This window comes from Pleurodeles waltl, chromosome 2_2 (genome assembly GCF_031143425.1).
Source record: "Pleurodeles waltl isolate 20211129_DDA chromosome 2_2, aPleWal1.hap1.20221129, whole genome shotgun sequence".
In the NCBI taxonomy this organism is placed as follows: domain Eukaryota; kingdom Metazoa; phylum Chordata; class Amphibia; order Caudata; family Salamandridae; genus Pleurodeles; species Pleurodeles waltl.
In genome coordinates this window covers 951,679,572-951,704,709 of record NC_090439.1, presented here as the reverse complement: position 1 = coordinate 951,704,709, position 25,138 = coordinate 951,679,572, and positions in this window count along the sequence as shown.

Here is a 25,138-nt window from a genome sequence, read left to right as displayed (position 1 = left end):
TGTATGAGGAATATTTTATGTTTTATTATATACTATTTTTTTGCTTTTGTCACCTCCACCACTCCTTGCCTCCCAAATCCCTGTGGTTTTTCATGCTAGTCTCTTCCCCAAGTACATAAGCAATTAAAATCTATTTTATTTTTTATCCTTTTCTTCACATTTTTGTTCACCCATTCATTTTATTTAATTTTATATATGTCTAATAATAATCATAGCGTTTGAAAGATTTTAAAACTTTTTTCTTGCTTTGTGATTTTTTAAAAATAAATACAAAACATATATATTATAATTTTTTCCTATTTTATCCATTAGCCCCATATCTGCTATCAACCTATAATTCCACTGCATTACATAACAATACATTATTAAAGGATTACTATTATTCCATTTGTCACCAGTACCTCCCTGAGTGCCACATGCTAACTTGATGAAGACAGATAAAGCTAACAGTAACATTCTGTATGTTGTAGTTGTTGCTCTTTCTTATCCTTCATGACTGTTCATGCTGATGAAAGTTAATGTTGGTGTGTTGTTTTTATGAATGGATACACTGTATTACATAATTATTTATATGCTTATTTAAGTAATCATTCTGTGATATTGTTTGTTTCTGCTACTAATGCAACTGCAACAGCAATGCCAAGTTTCACTGATCCTTCATGCATGTTTGCTTTTAGGTGCATGAATAGAAAGAGACTTCCCACACAGTACTGTCAAACAGAAGGCCTGCGCTTGACGTGACGCGTGACTACACTCACGACCACACGGACATCTCTTCAGCTTGTGAAGCTCAGTGCTACTGCCAGCTGACAGCTTTAAGATGGCCCCAAAGAAAGCTGCTATAAAGGGAGTGGCCAGAGATACGAAGGAGCTTTCTACCACTGGTATGTAGCCCCAGACCTTTTTGAGCAGAGACATGTGCCTGCTGCACCAGCCTCTGGGGAGCAAGCTGGGAGCAGCACTCCCACATCAGCAGTCCCATTCCAAAGTAGGCCCAAGCACATGGCTGGCACAGAGGCAGTCTCTCTAATCACAGGAAAGCTGATGAGCAGTGACGTTGAATTGGACTTATCTCTTTCTCAAAGTAGTACTCAATGATTGCTGGAAACTCAGGCCAGTGAACAACATGCTGCAGCACGCAATAGCAATTCCTCCCAAAGTGGCGTTAATACCACCAACAGGCCGGCGGTAAAATAATGGGATTTTGACCCTGGCGGTAACCGCCATCACAGACAGCCACTTTAACACATCGACTGCCAGGGTGGTAATGGCCACTGGGCTGGAGACTTTGGTCTCCATCACGGCGGGCGACACAATCCCACCTTCGGGATTTCGACCTGGCCTACTGCCATGGTTTTCGTGCCAATCTTACTGCCACGAAAACCATGGTGGTAGGCACTATCAGTGCCAGGGAATCCCTTCCCTGGCACTGATAGGGGTCTCCCCCCTCCCCCTCCCTCTCCCTCTCCCTCTCCTGCCCCTCCACAAATGCACACACCCACACGCGCACCCATATACACACATGCACCCATCCCCCAACTCCCCCTCCACAAACTTCCTCCCCAGAAGCTTCTGTCACCCTTATATCAACCATTGTGTAACTCTATTAACTAGTGGAGATGTTCTACAACCTGTGATAGGATGACTCCCAACATGTATGGATGCTTTGCCTGAAAGCTTCTTTCTGACTTTGTAAGAAGAAAAGGGACATCAACCGGGGAGTTCCATTGCTCCATCTTCCCAGACCATCCCATGGTTGGGAGTGACCCACAGCAACAATGAATAACAGCTAGCCACTTATCAGTGCGTAATACAGTTGCAGTCTGAGTTTCTTGTATCTAGTGTGCTCAAAGCCGCAAATCAAGGGGGCCCCAATCCAAATATGGCCTATGTAGCAGATAGGGAGGTCTCCTGACTCTCCAAGCGCGGGCTGATCTTGCAGGCGCCCCCCACCTCCATTTGAAGGGCGCCTCCTGCTGGATCCCTGGAACCTGCCTCCTGCTGGATCCCTGGAACCCCGAGGGTTCTCTGGCAGTCCACGGCAGCTGATCTCCGGATCCATCTACGAGGTCCGAAGCCAACCCACTCTGAGGATGTAGCCATCGTTGCTCTGTCACCCACTCCAATGCCTGCTGCAGAGTTTCAAAGAAGCGTGTGGCGGCTCCATGTATGACCTTAAGCTTGGCGGGGAAGAGGAGCATATAGCGTACATTTAGAACATATAGCTTCTGTTTTATTTCCTCATAGGCGTGTCAAAGTTGTTGAACAGCTCGAGTATAGTCCAGGAAGATCGGGATTTTCACATTCTAGTAATGTATTTCTGATTGGAAGTGGGCCTCTCTGAGAATATTGTCCTGGTCTCTATAATTGAGGTTCCGGATCACACCACAGGCTGGGGAGGAGCCCCGCGTGGGGGCCTTTTTGCTAACTTTCAAAGCAATGAGACAACCTGTCCTCAGGTACTCAAGAACGGATCCATTAATTCCTCCATTCCGACCCCTTCTATTCCTCCCGGCAAGCTCACCAGGTAGAGGTTGTTTCTGCGAGAATGATTTTCAGCCCAGCTACCTTTGAGGTAAGTTGGGAGACTTGTGTCTGGAGGGTGGTTACTTCATCTTCAGCTGTGGGTATCCGTGTCTCGCCTCCATCAACCATTCGGCCACCGGTCTGAGATCCTGACGTACCATTAAAGATCAATTCAGACACCGTCAACCTTGGATTCAACCACCTCTCTTGATTCCTGGATTGCTTTCAGGAGAACTGCCATATCTGGTGGGTGAGATAATCCTGTCACAGCAATCCGTCTGCTGAGCCTCCGCCCGCCACCTTGGGTGCAGTATACTGGTCCATTTTCATTTGTGCTGCCTTAGTGTGAGGGGGCCTGGCTCGCCCCATGTCCCTGGAGGCCAGTTGGGTGGGCATTTTCCCAGGGGTGGGAGGTTGCCCTGATCACACTTCAGTCAGTAGTAGTCTGGCAGGCCCCCTGAGAAGCCCAGCAGCCTCCGAGTCACTGATGGCTGGTCTCCAGAGCAGACCATGATTTGGCAACTTAAGCAACTGCCAGAAGAAGGAAGTTATCAACTTCATGGAAATCAACAGGGGTGATGTGGGGATAAGTCTAAGAGGCCTACTCCAATCTGTGGACTGGTGGTGATAGGTGCATCAATCACTTGATTAGGGAAATGCAATGCTGCTGTGTGTGTCTGCTGGCTGTCTCAAACTTGAAGCTATGTGGTTGGGTGGGGGGGCTGTTATAGGAAACTGGAGCAGGCAGACATGCAATGGATGATAGTGTTGCATTATGCAGTGCTCTAACTAAATGTTATGATGAGCATGATAGTAGCAAGTTCGATCATCCCGACACATACTGACAATTGTCTGTGTTTGTTGGTGGATAATCGCAAAGGTCTTTGCTCTTGCTCCGCCACCTGTGAGTCTTCTTGGTACACCACGCCTCATGAAGTTTAACTTCCATTCCATCCTTCTTGGTTCTATAATATCATGATGATAACAATTTCTAATTTACAATGGAAAGGCCTTGTCTTCTTCTGCACCATAACAATCATGCTTACATTATCGGACCACCTCAGGCAGGCATCCAAGAAGATAGATGGGGCAATCCAATAAGACTGCAGATTCACCACCCGATTTGGCAATAGAGACCAGTATCATTTTTCTTTCAATATTCTTTTTTTGGAACTGTGTATTAATTATATGTACTATTTTGCAAACATAGATGACCAAACACTTTTAGATATATGCAATTTGGGTCTCACTGGGGCTGAAATATTGTAAAGTTACCTGTGTTATGCATCTTCATGTTTTTTTATTCCTCCCACAACAGGCTGCTGATCATTTCCCAGATGAATATTGTGTTTGTCTTTTTGTCACACCTTTCCCAAACTCCCTTTCCCATCCATTCATCGAATCCCTAACCCTGTTACCCCAGACTGTGCGATTGATTGAGGTGTTACTTATTAATTTACACCATTGATTCATCTCACACTTGGTGAGGCAGATGTGGTGCAGGATCTTCATTTGAGTTCACCTTGGTGGAGTGGGACCTTGCTTCAGATGCCTTTACTGTTAATGCACTAGCATGCTACTACTAAACTACCAAATTACCTTGAGGAACCATGCAGCCCTCGCGTCATCCATTCGAGTAAGAGAATTATGGAGCATTGTTGTACCTTTAGTTTAAGCAATATAATTGCAATGGCAAATATCTCCTCCCCAGTCCTAAGGGTCAAATTGTACAGAATGCACTGCAGAGAATAAAAGAACATTGGGACAAGGTTACCTAACTGCATAAATACTTTTTCTACACTATCAGCATATTTTTAAAACATGCTGCGCTAAAAGGAATACACTATCAGCAGATTTTGAAAACGCGCTGCCTAAAGGCAGCATTGTGAAGTAAAACACCCCAAAAAAGATTTTAGGCATAAAGAACTGTAAACAATTATTTTGTTTTGTCTCCAACAAAAATAATAAGTAAATACCCACCCCTTCCACCCACGACTGGCCCACCTTTATCCCCAAACAAAAGTCCCTTTCCCCAACCAATGTTCAAAACAAACAATGTCCAATAGTCCAATGTTGTATAGAATGATTAACAAAAATAAATAAAAGTCCTGCACAAACCCATTCCCACCCTCTCCACCCTCAAAACGACCTACCCACCAAAATAAAAGGTTAAAAAAGGGGCAGAGGAGGTCACTAAAGGCGGGTCAGGATTCTCCAGAGGAGCCCCTCCACACGTGCCTGACGGGCCTATAACTGGGCCAGCCTCCGAAGGATGAAGCATTGCAAGATGGTCTCTGAGGGTAGGACAGCAGGGATAATGCAACGGGAGGTGGCTACCTTGGCACTGCAGCGTAGGTGTTGCTGGGCTAGAGGCACTTGTGCCTGGTTGGGCCCATGAGTACCAGCCACAGATGGAATTCTATTTCCTGCCATGATGGTGGACAAGCAGGAATAGCGATATCAAGAAAGAAAAAAGAGAAATTGTAAACAATGCTCTGAGCAAAACACTTGTTTAAAATCATGTAGTGTAGTGCCAGAGTATCAGTACAGTTGGTGGTCACCTCTGGCCATTCAATTTTAAGGTGATAACTATCACAGTCATAATATGCACTATACTATGTAGTAGAAGTATTCTTCTTTCTACTGTTGTGCTAAAATAATGGTGGCATTGCTAGCTCACCTGGCGCCATAGTTTTACTCGTTACTGTCTGCGGCTGGGGCAGCTGTACTAGAAAATGATTTTATTCAAAGGCGCTGTTCTTCTTTGTACCTGGACAACAAGGCAGATGAATACTATGAATGAAACCTGCCACATAATATAATCAATCATGCCGTAAGTAAGCGGTGGGAGAAGCAATGCACTGCAGTACAGGGAAAGGATTAAAGAATGGCATTTAGCTTGTGTGTGGTGCATTTGCATCATCACAGACTATCCCATTCAAGAAAACCAAGGCACTTAATTTTGGACCACTTTACTCACTGTCTCCATGCCCGTCCTCCACCACACTTTGTAATACCTACGTTTTTAGAAAAAAAAATTGTGCTTTGCATTAAGGAAAGGAATTTCCTTAATGTGCTCAACTGCAGAGTAAGGTGGAGTGGATTAGGAGGGGTAGGCAGAGTACACACTTTACAGATCAATCAATCCCTCATCATCACCATTATGTGCCTAAGTTTTGGCTAATAGTGTGACCCACTTTTGTTGGTAAATGTTGAAAGGGAAAAATTAAAACAAAAGTAAATCCATAATGGGAGCCATAATTAATTATATGTACCACTTGGCTTAAAAAATGTTACACAAAAAAATATAGGATTTTTCAAATTATTCAGAAGTCTGGAACAGAACTTAAGAAAGATTAAAGGAGTGAAGTACTAGGAAGTGACTGTCAGAGTGGGCACTGGGAGGAAAGGGAAAGACACCTTGTTTTTGCATCGTCATGCATTGAAAAGTGTTTGACATTAACTTAACTTAAGCTGACAAACACACACTGCACAGCCAACATTTCAGTGTGATTCTTCCGAATTGAACTATGCAGCTATTATGTCATTATGGGCGGCACTGGTGAAAAGCCATAGCGAAGGATGAAGGCTGTAGGAAAGTGCTCCTTTTTGCCTTTGTCAACCCAAAACGTTTTGGACAGGTACTGGTGGTTACTGACTCTTGGCTGTGCCCTGGGTACTGCTTACAAGTCCCAGGGCCAGTGCTCTGTTTGAAGTGGATAATCAAATTAGGCTAATTATAATTGGCAAACTTAACCTACCTATAAATTCCCTAGTATATGGCAGGGCATGGAGGTTTAGGGACCCCAGCATAGGTAGTGCCCCCATAGGTGCACTACTGAGTTGCCCAGTGTAATTTTAAAGGCAGGCCTGCCTTGCTGGCTGCTTTTAAATTAAAGTTACATGCAAATTCGACTTTGGAATTAAAAGTAGTTTCAAAGTCTTAAACTACCTTATTTTTACATATATGTCACCCCTAAGATGTGCCCTAGGTGCCCCTGGGGCTGGGTGCCATGTAACTATAAGCAGGGACCTTATACAAATAGTTTTATAAGCCCTGGTGAGGTAAAACAGCCAAATTAGTTTTTCCCTCATTGTAGTGAATGGCCTCCATAGGCTAGAATGGGGAGACTTTATTTTAATTTTGAAAGTCCCCTTAAGTAAAAGATACCAGAAGTTTGGTATCAAATTTATTGTTATAATAAATCCCACAACTTCCAGTTGTTGGATTTAATATAACTTGTTCAGGTAAAGAGTTTTAAACTTTACCTGAAAAGTTGCCAACTTCAGCCCAGCAGTGTTTTTGCTGCTGTGCTCTGATTGGCCAGCTTCTGGCAGCCTGGCCAGGCTGCCTTGATGAGGTGTGAAGTGGCCTGGCTCCACACAAAGAGATGTGCCTGGGGGAGGAGATCTCCCCTCAGCAGATGGTGAGGCAGGAAGAGGAAGGGCTGCCAAACTGGTCTTCAAAGGCAGAAAAGGATATTTGGAGCAACCCAGCAACACCCTCACATCCTGCAAACCCAAGACAATTAGGTGTCCCTTGATTAGATTAGGAGACGGCAGGAGAGGGGTGTGTTTAGGATTTTTAGCCACACCAGCAGGTGGGCTCAGACAGATGTAACCTCCAAAAAACACTTTCAGCCATGATGGATTTTTGAGGAATGTTGCTCCCTGGGATTGATTTTTGCCACACTTCCCAGGAAGTAGTCAACACAGGGGGAAGGACCCTGCACCTGATTGGAAAACCAGAACCCCCCTGTTTTTCACCCAGGAGCAGGGATAAAACTGGCAGACCTGCACCCACACCTCAGATCCCCATCAGATCCCAACAAGGAAGAACTACAGGAGAAGAAGGACTGCCCTGCTGGACCCCTGGCCTGCACCTGGATCCTGCACTCTGAAGGACTGCACCAGCTGCACACTTGGGCTTCATCTCAAGAAGGAATTTGCCTGGCTTGAACTGGTTCAAGGAGGGACTCCCTGTTTGCTACAGGTGAAAACTTGCTAACCAGAGTCCCCTGCAGCAACTCCTGAAGAAACCAACCAGCTGACAGCTGTCCAGTGGCCAAAAAGGAGTTTGCACCAGGTGCATTCTGGGAGTTGTAGTCCACAACCCCAAGGAGCATCTCAGAGCTTCTGGAACCTTGGGGTTAGCTGTGGACCCCAAAAGAACCTTAAAAGAACATCTGGAAGAAGATCCAGAAGTTGGGAGAACTTTGGAGAACTTTTGGAAAAAAAGCTCCATAGAGGGACCGACCTGACGCGGCAACTCTAGCTGGCTTGCCTCAACTAATGGCGGTCTTTCATGGCCCAGCGGGGCTGGTGCTCCTTCATGGCCGAACGGGCCTTTTGCTGGCTGTCCTTCATTGCCCAGCGGGCCTTTTGCTGGCGGTCCCTCATGGCCCAGCGGGGCTGGCGCTGGTGGTCCTTCATGGCCCAACGGGCCTTATGCTTGCGGTCCTTCATGGCCCAGCTGGGCTTGTGCTGGCGGTGGCCTCCTGGGCAGCTGGGCTGGTGCTGGCCTCCAGGGCAGCTGGGCTGGTGCTGGCGGTGGCCTCCTGGGCAGCTGGGCTGTTGCTGGCAGTGGCCTCCAGGGCAGCTGGGCTGGTGCTGGCGGTGGCCTCCTGGGCAGCTGGGCTGCTGCTGGAGGTGGCCTCCTGGGCAGCTGGGCTGGTGCTGGCGGGGGCCTCCTGGGCAGCTGAGCTGTTGCTGGCGGTGGCCTCCTGGTCAGCGGGGATGATGGCGGTCTTCTCCGCCGTGCTGCTCTTTCAAGACTTGGCGGGTTTCTTGTGGCCCTTCCCCAACTTGGAAGATGTCACAGCTGACTCCACGATCCCAATGGGACCCCTGGGAGCGGCTTTGGTGGCTGGAGACTTCCCCCGCCGGGCACTCGCCAACTTCTGATGCTTCACAGGTGGGGGACTGTCTGTGCTGTGGCTCCGTGCCACACTGGCTGCCCTGGTGGCCGGTGCACTCCAGATTCCTGTGACTAAAGGCACCACTGGTCCCGGTTTTGTGGCTGAGGTGCTAGTGCGAGACCTGTGAGACGGACGGGGTTGGGGAGGTGTGGGAAAGAGGTCAAGGTTGGACAGGAAAAGTTTTTTTGACACACTGGGACGGGTAGCTGGAGGCGGTTTAGGAGTGGAGGAAGAGGTTGTGGTTGTAGGAGGTTTTCGTTTGCTGACTTTGAGTGAAGGTGCATGCGCTGGAGGCTGTTGTGAGGTGGATGACTGTTGGGTGGGTGTGTGCCTGTGTTAGTGTATCTTGGGAGGGGGCATCACAGACACACTTGGAGAGGACACAGGGGATGTGTGAATGGTAGTGGGGTGGTGACTGCACGTGAGCGGGGTGTGGTGGTGGATGTGTTGGAGAGGGACGTGGTGGCTGTAGAGGTAGTGCATGCAGGTGTGAGTGTAGACGAGACTGGGAGGGAGGAGGGAGACAAGGAGGAGGGGGACACAGTGGAGGCAGTGGATGTTGGTGTGTCTGCATGTGTGTGATGCTTGCGAGAGTGTCTGTGGGATGTGTGGTGCTTATGTTTGCCTGAGCTTCCCTTGGGTGTTGAGGTGTGTGCATGTTGGTCTGTAGGTGTGCTTGGGATAGGCTGAGGTACCGGGGATTGGGTCGGGGTTGAGGAAGTTGGAGGGGGAAGGCTAGAGACAGGGACAATGGCTGCCATCAGTGCTGAGGCCAGAGTCTGAAAAGCTCGCTGAAGGGCCGCCTGACCAGAATGAATGCCCTTCAGGAATGCACTGGTTTGTTGCAACTGCCTCTCTACACCCTGGATGGCATTCAAATGGTAGACTGCCCAACAGTGAGGTACCTGAGGAGGTCAATGGCCTCCTCACTGAGGGCAGCAGGGGTGACTGGGGCAGGGGCTGAGGTGCCTGGGGCGAAGGTGGGCGGTGCTGGTAGGGGGGGTGGCGGTTGTACCTGTAGATGCGGGGGGCACAGATGTTGCCGCCACCACAAGGGAGCTCCCATCAGAGGACGAGTCCGTGTCGCTGGTGTCAGCTCCTGTCCCCGCCGTGGAGCTCCCCTCGCCCTCTGTCCCACTGGCGGATTCTGACTCCGTAGTGTCGCCCTCCAGGGCCATGTGGGATGCAGCTCCCTTGTGCTCCGTGCCACTGCTCCTCCGCCTGATGATGCTAATGCACACAAGAACAGGGAGAAAAGTGGGGGGAAGACAGAAGAAAGACGTTGAGTGCATGCATTACCGCTACAGTTGGCGGACACGACAGACACAGAAGCCCCCTGAACTACGCCGCGCTCTTGGGCTCCACTGTTCAATTTCTGGGAAATGGCCTACAAGGCTATGGACGACATCTGCACACATAGATGACACAGGGGCATGACTAGCTGTACTTGGCACTCTACAGAGGTGGGCTGGGGTGCCACATGGCCTGCCTTACAGAGGGGCCTTGCCTACGGAACTCGCCCTGGCCTAGGGAAACCCACAGCCTACCTCCCCCACACTGATACCTCCACTGCGCGCAGTCAGCAGAATGAGAGTGTACTCTCCCACTTGTGGCTGCTGTGATGCCCTCAAAGGCCCATCCAACTCCGGGTAGGCCACTGCCAGGATCCTGAACATCAGGGGGGTCATGGTGCGACGGGCACCCCTCCCACGTTGGGAGGCCATCCCCAGCTGAGCCTCCGCCGTCTTCTTGCTCCAGCGGTGAATGTCCTCCCATCTTTTCCGGCAGTGGGTGCTCCGTCTGTGGTAGACCCCCAGGGTCCAGACGTCCTTGGCGATGGCACGCCAAATATCTTTTTTCTGGTGGGCGCTGACCTACATGATTTGTACAGGGGGAAGAGAAAGTAATTACCAATTGCACCGTCAAAGTGATTGGCCCCCATCCCTACCCTCGCCATGTGGCACATGCACTCACCGTCGTTTCATGCACGCCGCACTCTCCCCCCTTCCTTCTTACATCCACCCCTCTCCACACAGGCATAGCCCATACAACATGCTCCCAGTGTACTTACCTGTTTGTCTGGAGGACCGTAGAGTAGCGTGTACTGGGGAGGATCCCATCCACGAGTTTCTCCAACTCCTCCGATGTGAAGGCAGGGGCCCTTTCCCCAGACACTCGAGCCATTATCTCTTCCAGACCGAGGTCACAGCAGCACTTGCAGTGTAGGTCCTCTCCTGTCGAAGATCAGGTATCGAGTGATAGAACATAGAAAATGGTGGTCACGTCCACAGCGGTGCATACCATCACCGCCGGTGTACATCGTCATTGGCTCCTGGGACCCATAGGGTCCAATGTTAACCAATGCAGCATTGCACCACAGTCTTTGACCACCTACCGCAATGGTGTAAAACGCCAGCGCAGTTACCTCACATCCCATTGTCCCACTTTACAGCTCAGGCAGCCGCCATTTCAGAAGCCCACATGGCTTCATTTTCAACTCCGTCACACATACCTAGGCCTACACTCAACACACATACAGGCCACCTTTTGTGTATGAATGGTGTTCTGTGTAAGCTGTGGGTACGTACCTCTGACTTGTTTGACTCTGTGCTCGCTGTTGTCCTTCATGGGCACCGTCCGCTGGGACATGTGAGGAGATGGCGGCATCCTCCGCTATACCGACTGTTGATGGACCTGTCGACAATGGAGGAAAGACACGTGATAATCACATACAGGCTTGACCGTGCCACAATCCAGGAACTGTGTACCCAGCTGGAGCCAGACCTGATGTCAGCTATCTGCCATCCCAAAGGAATCCCCCCTCAACTGCAGGTGCTGTCAGTGCTCCATTTCCTTGCAAGTGGGTCATTTCAAACAACAGTGTCCATAGCATCAGGGATGTCCCAGCCTTTGTTTTCCAACGTTTTGTCAAGAGTGTTGTCTGCTCTGCTGAAACACATGCGGAGCTACATTGTTTTCCCTCAGGTGGAGGATTTGCCTACAGTGAAAGGTGATTTCTATGCCCTGGGACATATCCCCAACATCATAGGTGCCATTGATGGGACACATGTGGCTTTGGTCCCCCCCCCACAGGAGTGAACAGGTGTACAGAAACCGGAAGAGTTATCATTCGATGAATGTTCAGATGGTATGTTAGGCAGACCAGTACATCTCCCATGTGAATGCCATGTTCCCAGGCTCAGTGCATAACGCTTACATCCTGTGGAATAGCAGAATCCCTTATGTGATGGGTCAACTCCAGAGGCACCATGTGTGGCTATTAGGTGAGCACCTGGAAGCTAGTCAGTGGGAATGGTTGTCTGGGGATATCCCTCCAGGTTAGTGTGTGTCTAACAGTTGGCCCTCGCCATTTGCAGGTGACTCTGGTTACCCCAACCTGTCATGGCTACTGACCCCAGTGAGGAATCCCAGGACAAAGGAAGAGGAACGCTACAGTGAGGCACATGGGCGAACTAGGAGGGTGATCGAATGCACCTTCGGCCTCCTGAAGGTGAGGTTCAGGTGCCTCCATATGACAGGTGGATCCCTAATCTACTCACCAAAGAAGGTGTGCCAGATCATCGTTGCCTGCTGTATGCTTCACAACTTGGCTTTGTGACAACAGGTGCCCTTTCTGCAGGAGGATGACCCAGATGGCGGTGTTGTTGCAGCTGTGGAGCCTGTGGACAGTGAAGATGAGTAAGCAGAGGAAGAAGACATGGACAACAGGGACTCAGTGATCCAGCAATATTTCCAGTGAGACACAGGTAAGAATACGAACCTGCCTACTACATGTACTTAAACACTACTACCTCTCTACTGTCTGTCTTTTTCACCCAGTTTATGGTCACTGAGTTGTCACTTTCCCTTACGATTTCACAGATGTGGGTCCCACTGTGTGACATCTGCTTTGGTTCCTCATGGACTAGAGCTGTGTGACATAGGTGTGTTGACATTACAAATGAAAGAGCTTTTTGCCACAGTTATTGGTAATACAGTATTCCGAAATCACAGATAGACTCCAGATTGTTTTGTGCTTTAAGGGTGTTTATTTTAGTACTCAAAATTGGAATGGGTAGCAAAATGGCGAGGGGTGATGGCGGAGGAATGTCCATGGCAGAGTCCAGTCTATTAGTCTCACAGGTGCATTGCCCAAATGGACATAGGAAGTGGAGCTGGGGCAGTTTAAGGATGGACAGGGTGACAAAGTGGGACAGTAGGATGACAATCAGGGTGGTCTCATTTCTTTGCGGGGGTCTTGGCATCGTTCTCTGTCTTGTTCCTGGATCTCAGGGACCGTTTGCGAGGTGGTTCTCCATCTGCAGGGGGTGGGGTGCTGGTGTGGTGGTCCTGTGGCGGTGCATCCTGTCCACTAGCGCCGGCGGAGGTGGTGGCCAGTCATCGTCCAGGCTAGTGTCAGGGGCCCCTTGTAGTGCCACAGTGTCCCTCCTGGTGTTGAGGACTTCCTTCAGCACCCCTACAATGGTGCCCAGGGTGGAATTGATGGTTCTGAGTTTTTCCCTGAAGCCCATATACTGTTCCTCCTGCAGGAGCTGGGTCTCATGAAATTTGGCCAGTACCGTTGCCATTGTCTCCTGGGAGTGGTGGTATGCTCCCATGATGGAGTAGAGGGCCTCGTGGATAGTCGGTTCCCTGGGCCTGTCCGCCCGTCGCACAGCAGCCCTCCCAGTTCCCCTGTGCTCCTGGGCCTCCGTCCCCTGGGCCGTGTGCCCACTACCACTGCCCCCAGGTCCCTGTTGTTGTTGGGGTGGTGGGTTAGCCTTGGTTCCCTGTAGTGGTGGACACACTGCTGATTGACGTGTCCTGGGGACGGAGGTATGGGCCCGCTGGGTGGGTGCTGTGCTGGGGTTTCCAGAGGGGGGAAGCTCTGTGGTGGCCTGTGACTGTGTCAGGGGAACCGACTGTCCAGAGGTCCCCGATGGGCTGGGCTGGGTATCTAGATCCAGTTGGACAGAAGTGCTGTCATCACTGTGGGCCTCTTCTGTTGGTGGTGTGGACATGTGTGGACCCTCCTCTCCGGTGACGTTGGGTAGGGGTCCTGCAGGGCTATGAAGGCATGATTATTGCATCTGTGTGTGTCAAGGTGTGCAATGGGTGCAATGGGTGGGTGACCGTGTACCCCAGTGCTAGCATTCCTATGTGGGACCTTAAGTGATGGTGGTTTAGGGGGGTGTATGGGTATGTGCAGCGGGCATGCTTTAGTGATGGGTGTCCATGCTTTGGTGTTGCATGCAGGGCCTGGTGTTGGGATGTGTGGTTTGTGATAGTGGGACATTTGAGAGGAGTAGGAGTGATGGGGGTGAGGGCGAGGGTGGGGGTAGGTGATAGCATGCAGGTGGGTGGGGGATGAAGTAGTTAAAAGCTTGACTTACCAGAGTCCATTCCTCCACCTACTCCTGCAGAATCGCCAAGACCTGCTCTTCCCATGTTGTTAGTTGTGGGAGAGGAGGTGGGGGTCCGCCGCCAGTCTGCTGAACCTCCAGGTGGTGTCTGGAGACCATGGAACGCACCTTCCCCCGTAGGTCGTTCCACCTCTTCCTGATGTCCTCCCGATTTCTTGGGTGCTGTCCCACTGCGTTGACCCTGTCCACTATTCTTCGCCTTAGCTCCATCTTCCTAGCTATGGAGGTGTGCTGCACCTGTGCTCCGAATAGCTGTGGCTCTACCCGGACGATTTCCTCCACCATGACCCTGAGCTCCTACTGTCTTTGCCGTGCCACGGGGTGGTGTAGGTGATGTGTGGGGTGGTGTGTGTGGTGATAAGTGTGCTGATATGTCGTGGGGTGTTGTGTGAGGTGCGTGGAAGTTATGTGGGTGACGGTGTTGTGTGCCTGTGGATGCTAGTGTTGTTGATGGTGGTGTCTCTCTCTGGCTTTCGTTCATGATTTGTTGTCGTAAGGGTTTGTGGGTGATGTGGGGGGGTGTTTTATATTGTATTCAGTGTGTGGGAGTCGTGTGTATGTGTATCAGGTGTGTGTATTTGGAATTGTCCAATGTGGCAGTGTTTTGTAAGAGTGTGTGAATTTGAGCGCGGCGGTGTGTACCGCCAATAGAATACCACGGTTGAAAGACCGCCGCGTGGATTCGTGTGTCGTGATAGTGTGGGCGTATTTCTGTTGGCGTGACGGTGGAGGTTTTGTTTTGGCCAGTTTATCACTGACCTTTGGTGTGGCGGACTTGTGTGGGTGACTTTTGGCAGATTCTGAACTGTGGGTCATAATAGCTGTGGTGGAATTCCGCGGCCGCGGTGGTGTGTTGGCAGTCTTCTGCACGGCGGTAAGCGGCATTTACCGCCAAAGTCATAATGAGGGCCATAATATTATAATTGTAACATAAAGGTAACTTACCTGCATGTGAGCAGCATGCTTGTTATTTGGGAGGAAACTATTAGCATAGAGCACAACTAATAAATCATTTTTACTCATCGAGCCCCGCAATGTTGACGCCTACCAGGTCATGAAGGTCTGTCCCTCGATCAAGGATGTCGGCCTACCGGTGCGTCAGCTGTTGCTGGGTGTGCTGTACCTCAGAGCTGCGTGGTACATCCCGGCCCACTCTTTTCCAGCACTGCTGGCACTCCCAAAGGCAGTACCCAGACCTGGGCCTGCTACCAAGGTAGAGAGGAGGTGGCACTGCACATAGAACACCAAGGCAGTCACCTCCACCTCAAAGAATATGGCACGAGTTGCACTCCTCGATGTTGCCGATACCCGCAAGGAAGGCAGCTAATGGATGGGGTCCTGGCGCTGCCACTCGCCTGCTTTGCCATGGCACTGGGGACATGGGTTCGGGGAGATAAGGATGGAATGATTAGGAAAAAGGAAGGGATAAAAAGTAATGAAAAAAAGAAAAAGTTAAGAAGTCACAAATAAAACACACAAAAAATAGGAGAAAAGTTCAAATATAAAAAGAGAAAGGGAAAATGTAATATACTAAAAAGAAACTAGGGGAAAATAGGTTTTGAAACAGAGGGATGGGAGAGATATAGATGAATAGAAAATTAGGCCCCAGCACCACAAGCAAAAAAACATGATTGATGCGCCAATGCAAACCACGTGGTGCCGTTATCACAAGAATTCCAAACAGAGGTAAACTTTCCATTGCTAGTGACAATAAACGTCACGCAAAAGGGTGTAGCAAGAATCTTCGCCTGCTAGCAGAACTCGGTGTAGCACAACACAGTGTTTTCTTTACTCTGCGTAGTTCCTCATAGCGTTGCTACTCAAACTCCGCCCAAGTCTAAAATTGTGCCATTTGAGGAGTGACCATGACCAAAAACAGATGTGATGTTTATTGTGCCTGGTAACTACTGGGTGCTCTAATCTTTGCATCCCTCCATTTCATTTCAGAAGGTCAAGCAAGTTTTGAAGCAGTAAATCATACAGAACAATACACTTTATTGGTGTTTTATTAATGTACAATGTCGTTTGAAATATTATGTAAGTGTTATAATCATGAATGATGTGGAGACTGTTATTCCTTCATAGTTGTACAATGTTTCCTTGGCTCTGAATATGTATTTTCATGCAATGTATTTTTAAGAAAATATATTTTGAAATCTGTTTCTGTAAAGGGTTTTTACCCTTTGTAACCTGCCCTGGAGTTAGTCACGATTTACTTCAATATTACACTATCACAGGTGACTGATTGTCAAGGCAACACCAGCACAGCATCTGAAGACCACAGTGACCTGGAAAATAAGAGAGAGCACACACTGTGGGCTAATGATCTCCGTACTTGGACGCAATGCTACGAGCTGTGACCATGGAGGCACTGAGAGATGTATGTCATAATCAGAAAGGGTATATTGCTCTGTCACTATGGCACAGCTGCCTTCCAATGAATGTGAGTTACTTTTTCCATTTGATTTATGTGTTACACATAGCTAATGTGTGATTCTTTTCTCTGTTGAAATTTATGCTGTTGGTGGAATATAATATAAAATGCTGTCGAAGTACCTCTGATAAAGTGCATTATTTTAAGTATCATTTTGTATTGACTTGTCTTTAACGTAAGGATGTGGATGCTGTGACTGCTTCCTTACATACATAGTATGTTAAAATAGTTAGAACATGAATGTTCTGATGGTTTAGAGTGATTTGCCATTGGAAGCTGGTGGAGCTCGGGATATCAAGTCCGCATAAAGTGTGTGTCCTTTTGTTTGTCTCATGCTTGAAATCTATCACTAGAAGAGGAATCCTGCTAAAAATCGTACAGCTAACTGGCAAGCCTCCTACTTTTATGTCTGTTGGGCCTGATTCACAAGGGTAACATCCATTTTTGATTAAGTTTCACTTCTGAGTAAGTTTACTTCTTTTTGGTATTCACAAACTGCACTTTTTAGTAACTTACACATAGGCCTAATTCTGGGTTTTGCGGTCTAAGGACTGTTATGTTGGCGGTGGCAGTCCGACCGCCAACAGACTGGTGGCCAAATTATGACATTGGCGGTCATGTATGTAGGATCTCACCAAAGCACTGCCGGCACTGCAAGTGCAGTCAGACCACCACAGTCTAGTAGAGACATCATCAGTCTGGCAGCTACCATGCTTCCGCCGGACTCATTACAAGGCTACATACCACCAACATAACTGCCACAGTTGAACCATTACAGAATACCAGGGGGAAACGAACAGAATAAAAGGAGACACTCACCTCCAGGAAGACATACTCATCTGGAGCCACGATGGAAGCATTACTAAATGCCATCCTGCTGCTCCTGCTCGCCAAAAAACAATGGAATCATTACCAATGAGGAAGACAATTGCCATTAGTACACACACTCATCTGTTACATTTGTAAAATGTATGAATTACAACTGTTACATAACATACCATAGGGAGGGGGAACAAAGGATATACACGCACGTAACAGTACAGGGACACACACACATACAACACTAGACACACCCACACATCCACAGCACAAACATACAACTATCTGTGATGAAACACACACAATTACATTATCATACAACCTAGAAATCAACATACGCATCACACACACAGTACACCAAACCCATTATGCCATGCACAATTCACGCAGACTCAAACAGGCCAAGCACACAAAGCTACACAGCACTACAACAAACAAATATCAAAACAAGCACAACACACCACCATGACAACAACAATTCAGCTACCTACTCTTCACACAAAACACACACACAATCCCTGGGGGATAAAAGCACTGCACACTGCCTCAAAGACTGCTCAGACAATACCGGAAGCATAAAACAGCACACACACACAAATACTGCCACACAACCAATGGTAGCCATGAACAGCTCAAACCTAGGAAAGGAAAGGCAGGACAAAGACGGAATGTTAAAACCAACAACTGGTTGGTTTAACCTTTACGTGGATTAATGTGGTTAAAAACAGTGTCCAAGGCCATGAGACAGTCCACAGTTTTTGAAAATCAGCACCAAGGGTAATAAATGGTGTCCCTACTTGACTCCTGACTTCTATATAACCTCCACAGGTAGGAGCATCAAAGGGGCAGGCATTCACCTCAGGGATCCTTGGGTGGTGGTGGGGGAGGGGGTGGTTTGGCCTTAGGCTTGGGAGGGGGGTTAGGCTTGGAGAGGGGTTTAGGCTCGGGCTTGGGAGGGGGTGTATCTGTTTGTGAGGGGTGGACTTCTTCTTGGCAGGGAGAGAGGCATGGGTGCTGGCAATGAGGCTAGGGGAGGCCTTGGAGGTAGAAGGGATGCCCTTGGGAAGAGAAACAAACTTTTTTGGGGAGTCACAGACAAGGATGAGTACTGAAAAGGTCAAACTCAGAAAGGAACGTTTTCTTGGGCACCCTGGGACGGTCATCTGAAGGGGGTTTGTGTGTGGAGGGTGAGGGAGAGGTTTATGATGTGTTGGTGTAGATGTTTTGGGTGCGTGTTTGAGGGAAGTGTACTTGTGGGTGGTGGGAGTCTGTTGGGTGGGTGAGTGTGGGCGTTTTATGTTTCTTGGTCTGATGAGGTGCTGGGGGATGCTGTGGTGGTGTGGGTGCCTATCTGTTTGTTGTGGTGACTGCAGGTATGGTGGATGAGCTGCATGTAGGCGTGTCAGTAGTCGTGGTGTCTGCCGGTGTGGTTTCTGGGGTGGATGTCTTAGGGTCTGGTGAGGTGATATCTGCAGGTAGGATAGGTTTGGTGGCTGGATCAGTGAATGTTGGTGTGGTGCCTGAAGGTGTGCCAGGTGTTTTGTCTGTGATGCTAGGGTGGTGGGAGTATCAGGGCAGGTTGTGACTGTTGCTGTGTCTGCAGGTGGATGTTGCCTATGTGCGTGCCAGTGGTGTGTCTTGTATTGCTTATGTTTGTCTGCACTACCCTTGGATATTGAGGTGGATGCATGACTGTCTGTTTGCCGGCGTGTGGCTGTTTTGGAGAAGGGGGGTTTGGACTGGGAAGCGGAAGCTGGAGGGGATACAGTAGACAAAAGGTGACTGGATGCCGTCAATGTGGAGGCCACAGCCTGAAATGTTCTCTGTAGGCCTGCCAATGCAGTGTGAATGCCCTACAGGAACACATTGCTCTGCTGGATGTGAGTTGCCAGTCAGTTAATGGCATACACAATGGTTGAATGACCCAGAGAGATCGACCTCAGGAGGTCAATAGCCTCCTCACTGAGGGTAGCATGGCTAACAGGTCCTGGGGCAGAGATGCCTGCGGTGAAGGAGATGCCCAGCCTCTTGGATGGGTGAGCATGGCCAACTCGGTGGGGAGCTATAGGGAGGGTGGTGAGAGAGTCGGGTGGCAGACAGAGATGGCACTGGCGTGGTCCCCATGGGTCTGCCCCCACTAGTTAGTGGCGACTGGAAGAGGATTCCAAAGAAGATCAACTGGATCCGTTCTCCCCTGTGCCATTCCCCTTGCCCTCCAGGCCACAGGGTTGCACCTCGCTGTTGGTGTTCTCGTGACTGGAGGTCCCATGGCCAGAAGCTTCCCCACTTAGCTGTGCCCCCTTCCCTTCAACTTCTGGTGCTGAAAAAGAGATAATCAGGTATGATCATCTTATTCACAAGATAACACTTCCATCATGCAGTACGCATAAGTCACACCACATCCTGGTCACCAATACCCCCAAGTATTACCAGTAAAGTGCCAACATTATGTCACTACAAGCTTGATATATGACCCTCAATATGTACATTCTTAAAAATCCGCTAAGCTACATGACACCTATAATACCATGAAGTAGATCAGTCACACTAACCATACCATCACAAGGTGATTTTGTCACATTATACAGGTTCCCTATCCACAACAATATGCTCAAGCACAAATGAAGCAATAGTTTAGGAAAGTCAAATTGATCAGCACTGATCATAAACACATACTCAACATAAAAATATTTTAACCTGATGTCATGTACCAGGCAATGCGACCAAGCCTGGTGTAGATAAACCAAATCTACTTTATTTCACATACTTTAACCAAACCCAATAGAACAATTCTAACCGGTAAGACCTCAAATTGCCATACATTGCAAGTTAAGGTAAAGGAGTCAGAACACATGTCACACACACATGAACCAATAATGATATATCAATGATTGTAAACCAATGTGGCCCAAATCAACTAACATCATATGTCAAGTAAGAGACAAGTTGGCTCTGACCTGTGTCCCACACACAACTACAAGATGTCAAACAGAATGTACCAGAAACTTGGACAACTAAAATACACCATAGTTGTTAGTGCTGCCTTTGAGCAACCACGTATTTAAAATCTGATTTAACATAAATGTTGTGAGATACATTATATATGAGTCATGTATAATAAGTGCCATGCTCTGCACCCTTGTGGCAATTTGATAGATGGTATTGGTGTCTATCATGTGTGAAACATGATATGAATGTCATTATCACTGAGACTTCCAGTGACATGTGTATCTATTTAAGAGTCATAATCGAGGTAAGGGGATGACATAGAAGCAACAGGCCTTCATTTACCTAGGCATGTACTGTGTTCCATGTGTAATTATGTCACATGAAATGTCCATGCAACATGTGTGACATATGTGCATTCACACATACAATGGACACAATAACTGATTGAGATATTTTCTTATATTCCTTCATCTAGTTACCCTGAAATGAGAAGGATCAGACAACCTCCAGTGTACAGTGCACTGGCAGGCCTGCAGACCATGGAGGATCAACATGTCATCAGAACTACCGCCTGGACAGGCAGACAATCATGGATCTGTGTAGTCAGATGGAGCCAGATCTGATGCCTGCCATTCATCATCCACATAGCATACTACCCATTGTACAAGTCATGTCAGTGCTGTATTTCCTAGCCACAGGGTCCTTTCAGAATACTGTGGCCCTAACTGCAGGCATGTCCCAGCCCATGTTCAGTTTGGTCTTCAAGGAAGTACTGGGCATTGTTAAAACACCTTGGCAGCTACATCAGATTTCCACAATGAGAATATTTGGGCCACAGGAAAGCAGACTTTTATGCTTTGGCACACATCCCACATGTGGTGTGAGCCAGTGATGGAACCCATGTAGCCTTAATTCCCCAAGTTGCAATAAACAAGTGGATCAAAAAAGGAAGAACTTCCACTCTATAAATGTCCAAGAAGTCTGTTTGGTGGACCTCTACATTTCCCAAGTATATGCAAAGTACCCTGCTTCAGTTCATGATGCCTTTATCATGCGGAATAGCAATATCCCACAGGTAATGACCTAACAGTACACAGAGAGGGCCTGGCTGGTTGGTAAGTAATATAGGTGATAAGTGTCAATATCTAATGACTGCTGTAAAATGTAAGGCTGTCCAATATTAATGTCTGCACACATGTAACAGATCCTTACAGGGGTTTCAGGCTACCCAAACTGTTCCTGGTTGTTTACACCAGTGAGGTACCCAACTACGCCAGGGGAAGTTCACTTCAATGAGGCCCACGGAAGGAAAAGGCGTGTCATGGAGCGGACTTTTGGGCTCCTAAAGGCCAGATTTTGTTGCATTGACAAGTCAGGTGGAGTCCTCCTCTACTTACCCGCCAATGTCTGCCAAACCATTGTTTCCTGCTGCATGCTCCACAATCTTGCCCTGAAACATCAGATCCCATTTATACCAGATGAGGGGGAGCCAGCAGTTCCAGCGGGTGAGAACTTAGAATTGCCAAGTGAGGGGGACAGTGATGAGGATTAAGGTGGAGACAGTAGTGCAGATCTCATACATCAGTACTTCAGCTCACTGTAGGTATGTGTTGTTCTGTATGTTACTTCACTGAGTATTTGGGGGGCTTAGAGAAGTTTGTGAGGGGACTTGGTAGGACTATCAGACAGCTCGTTAGTTGCTTAGCAATACATAGCTCAGCTGTGTATGCATAATTGCACTTGGAGTTGTGACTATCCTGATGATCTAATTTGTTAATGTTTGTGACACTGCACAGTCAGTGTGACAATTGTGTTCATAACATGTCTTCATTAACATGTGTGGCAAGACTGACATAAGTGAGTAGCATGCCTAGAGATACCTTACATTGGTAAGTGGAAGGTTCCATGACTGGGGACAGTTGTACTGACCTCTGTCAGTAATTGGGGTATGGCATGTAGGGGGTATCTTATGAGGAGTAATAAGGCTTTAGCTGATGAAACATTGAACCAATCTGTTTGTCCATTTGGATCGCCAAACACTGCCATTTCCCTAACTTCAGTAGTCTGTGGGGTTCTTGTTATTCACACCTATGCAAAAACATTACATTGTGTAGCTATACTGCCCTGTGTGATATTTGGCATGTTGTCAACCTATATGCTGGAAAATGCACTAAATGGGAAAGGAAGAATGTTCATGTATACATATTTACATGTATCAGACCCAGATTTAACAGTACATGTGAGATGGGACTTTGGAGAATGGGAACATATGTGAATATCATCTGTATACAACATTTTTTACAGTTTACTAATCAATGTAGCAAAGAAATTACTCTCAAGCAAGATTTGTGGTTTAGTTGTGTTTATTTAAGAGTTCATAGGTAGGTGAAAGGAATGGGATAAAATCAGATAGTGCAGACAGTGAAGGGTTGAGTCATGGGGGATGTAATCATCAGTATAGCTGCTACAACATTTGGAGTCTCAAGTACAGTTTCCTTGTGCCTTTGGAAAATGGAGAGTGGTGGTAAAACAGTCAATGGGGTATATCTGTCAAACACAAGGGGAACCAATGTATAGAGGCCTTTATCACGTTCGGACTTAGTCGCTTTTTCAGAGATTTTCTTTTACTGGGATGAACCTGCAAGTCAGGCTGGGTCACGGTTGAAGCAAGCTGGCTAGAGTTGCTGTGGCGGGTCGGTTTCTTTTTGGAGCTTTTTTCCAAACGTTCTCCAAACTTCTCCAAACTTCTGGATCTTCTTCCATATGTTAATTTAAGGTTCTTTTGAGGTCCACAGCTCACCCCTAGGTTCCAGAAGCTCTGAGATGACCCTTGGGGATGCGGACCACAACTCACAGAATGCACCTGGCACAAACTCCAATTTGGCCACTGGACAGTGATCAGCAGGTGAGTTTCTTCAGGAGTTGGTGCAGGGGACTCCAGTTAGCATTTTTTTACCAGTAGCAAACAGGATTCCCCTCTTGAACCAGTTGAAGCCAGACAAAGGCCTTTTTGTGGTGAAACACAAGTGTGTAGCTGGTGCATTCCTCCAGAGTGTAGTGTCCAGGTGCAGGTCAGGGGTCTAGCAGGGCAGTCCTTGTTCTGTAGTTCTTCCTTGTTGGAATCTGGTGGGGATCTGAGGTGTGGGTGCAGGTCTGCCAGTTTTATCCTTGCTCCTGGGTGAAAAACAGAGGGGTCCTGGTTTGCCAATTAGGAGCAGGGTCCTTCCCCCGTGATGACCACTTCCTGTGAAGTGTGGCAAAAATCAATCCCAGGGAGCAACATTCCTCAAAAATCCCTCATGGCTGAAAATTATTTTTGAAGGTTACATCTGGCTGAGCCCACCCAATGATGTGGCAAAAAATCCTAAACACACCCTTCTCCTGCCCTCTCCTAAACTATCAAGGGGGTGCCTAATTTTCTGGGTTTCCAGGATGTGAGGGGGGTGCTGGGTTGCTCCAAATGTCCTTTCCTGCCTTTGAAGAATAGTTTGGCAGCCCCCCCCCTTCCTGCTTCCCCATCTGCTGAGGGAAGATCTCTGCCCCCAGGCACATCTCTTTGTGTTGAGCCCAGGCCACTTCACACCTCGTCAAGGCAGCCTGGCCAGGTTGCCAGAGGCTGGCCAGCTAGAGCAAAGCAGTAAAAAACTACAGGGCTGAAGTTGGCAACTTTTTAGGTAAAGTTTAAAACTCTTTACCTGAAGAAGGTATGTTAAATCAACAATTGTAAGCTGTGGGATTTATTATAACAATTAATTTGATACCCAACTTGAGTTATCTGTCACTTAATGGGACTTTATGAATTAAAATGAAGTCTTCCCATTCTACCCTAAGGAGGCTATTCACTACAATGTGGCTGTTTATAAGGTCCCTGCTTATAGTTAAATGGCACCCAACCCAAAGGGCACACAGGGCACAACTTAAGGGTGACTTATATGTAAAAAACAAAAAGGTAGTTTGGAAGTACTTTTAATTGCAAAGTCAAATTTGCATGTAAGTTTAATTTAAAAGCAGCCAGCAAGGCAGACCTGCCTTTAAAATTACACTGGGAAACTCAGCAGTGCACCTATGGGTGCACTACCGATGCTGGTGTCCCTAAACCTACATGTCATACCATATACTAGGGACTTATAGGTAGGTTAATATTGCCAATTATAATTAGCCTAATTTGCATATCCACTTTACACAAAACACTGGCCCTGGGACTGGTAAGCAGTACACAGGGCACAGCCAAGAGTCAGTAACCACTAGTATGTGTCCAAAATGTTTGGGGGTGACCAGGGCAAAAAGGAGGACTTTCTACAAGAAGGATACACTTTGTTGATGTTTTATTAATGTACAATCTCATTTAAAATAATATGTAAGTATTATAATCAGCTATGATGTGAAGATTATTGTTCCTTCATAGTTGTACAATGTTTCCTTGACTCTGAATATGGAATGTTATTCCCACTACATGTATTCTCATGCAATGTATTTTCAAGTTTCTGTGAAGGGTTTTTGCCCTTTGCAACCTGTCAGGGCGTTAGTCACCATTTTCTTCAATATTACAATATCATAGGTGACTGATTTTCAAGGCAACACCAGCACATCATCTGAAGACTACAGTGACCTGGAAAATAAAAGAGGGCACTCACTGTGGGCCAGTGATGTCCGTACACAGACGCAATGCCACGAGCTGTGACCATGGACACACTTAGAGATGTATGTCATAATCAGAAAGGGTATATTGCTCTGTCACCAGGGCACAGTTGCCTTCTGATGAATGTGAGTCACTGTTGCCATTTGATTTATGTGTTACACATAGCAAATGTGTGATTATTTGCTCTGTTGACTTTTATGCTGTTGATGGAATTTGATACAAAATGCTGTTGAAGTACCTCTGATAAAGTGGCTTATTTTAAGTGGAATTTTGTCTTGACTTATCTTTTATAGTGACCAACGTAAGGATGTGGATGCTGTGACTGCTTTCTTACATACATGGCATGTCAGAATAGTTAGAACATGAATGGCCTGTTGGGTTAGAGTGATTTGCCGTTGGAAGCTGGTGGAGCTGGGGAGATCAAGTCCGC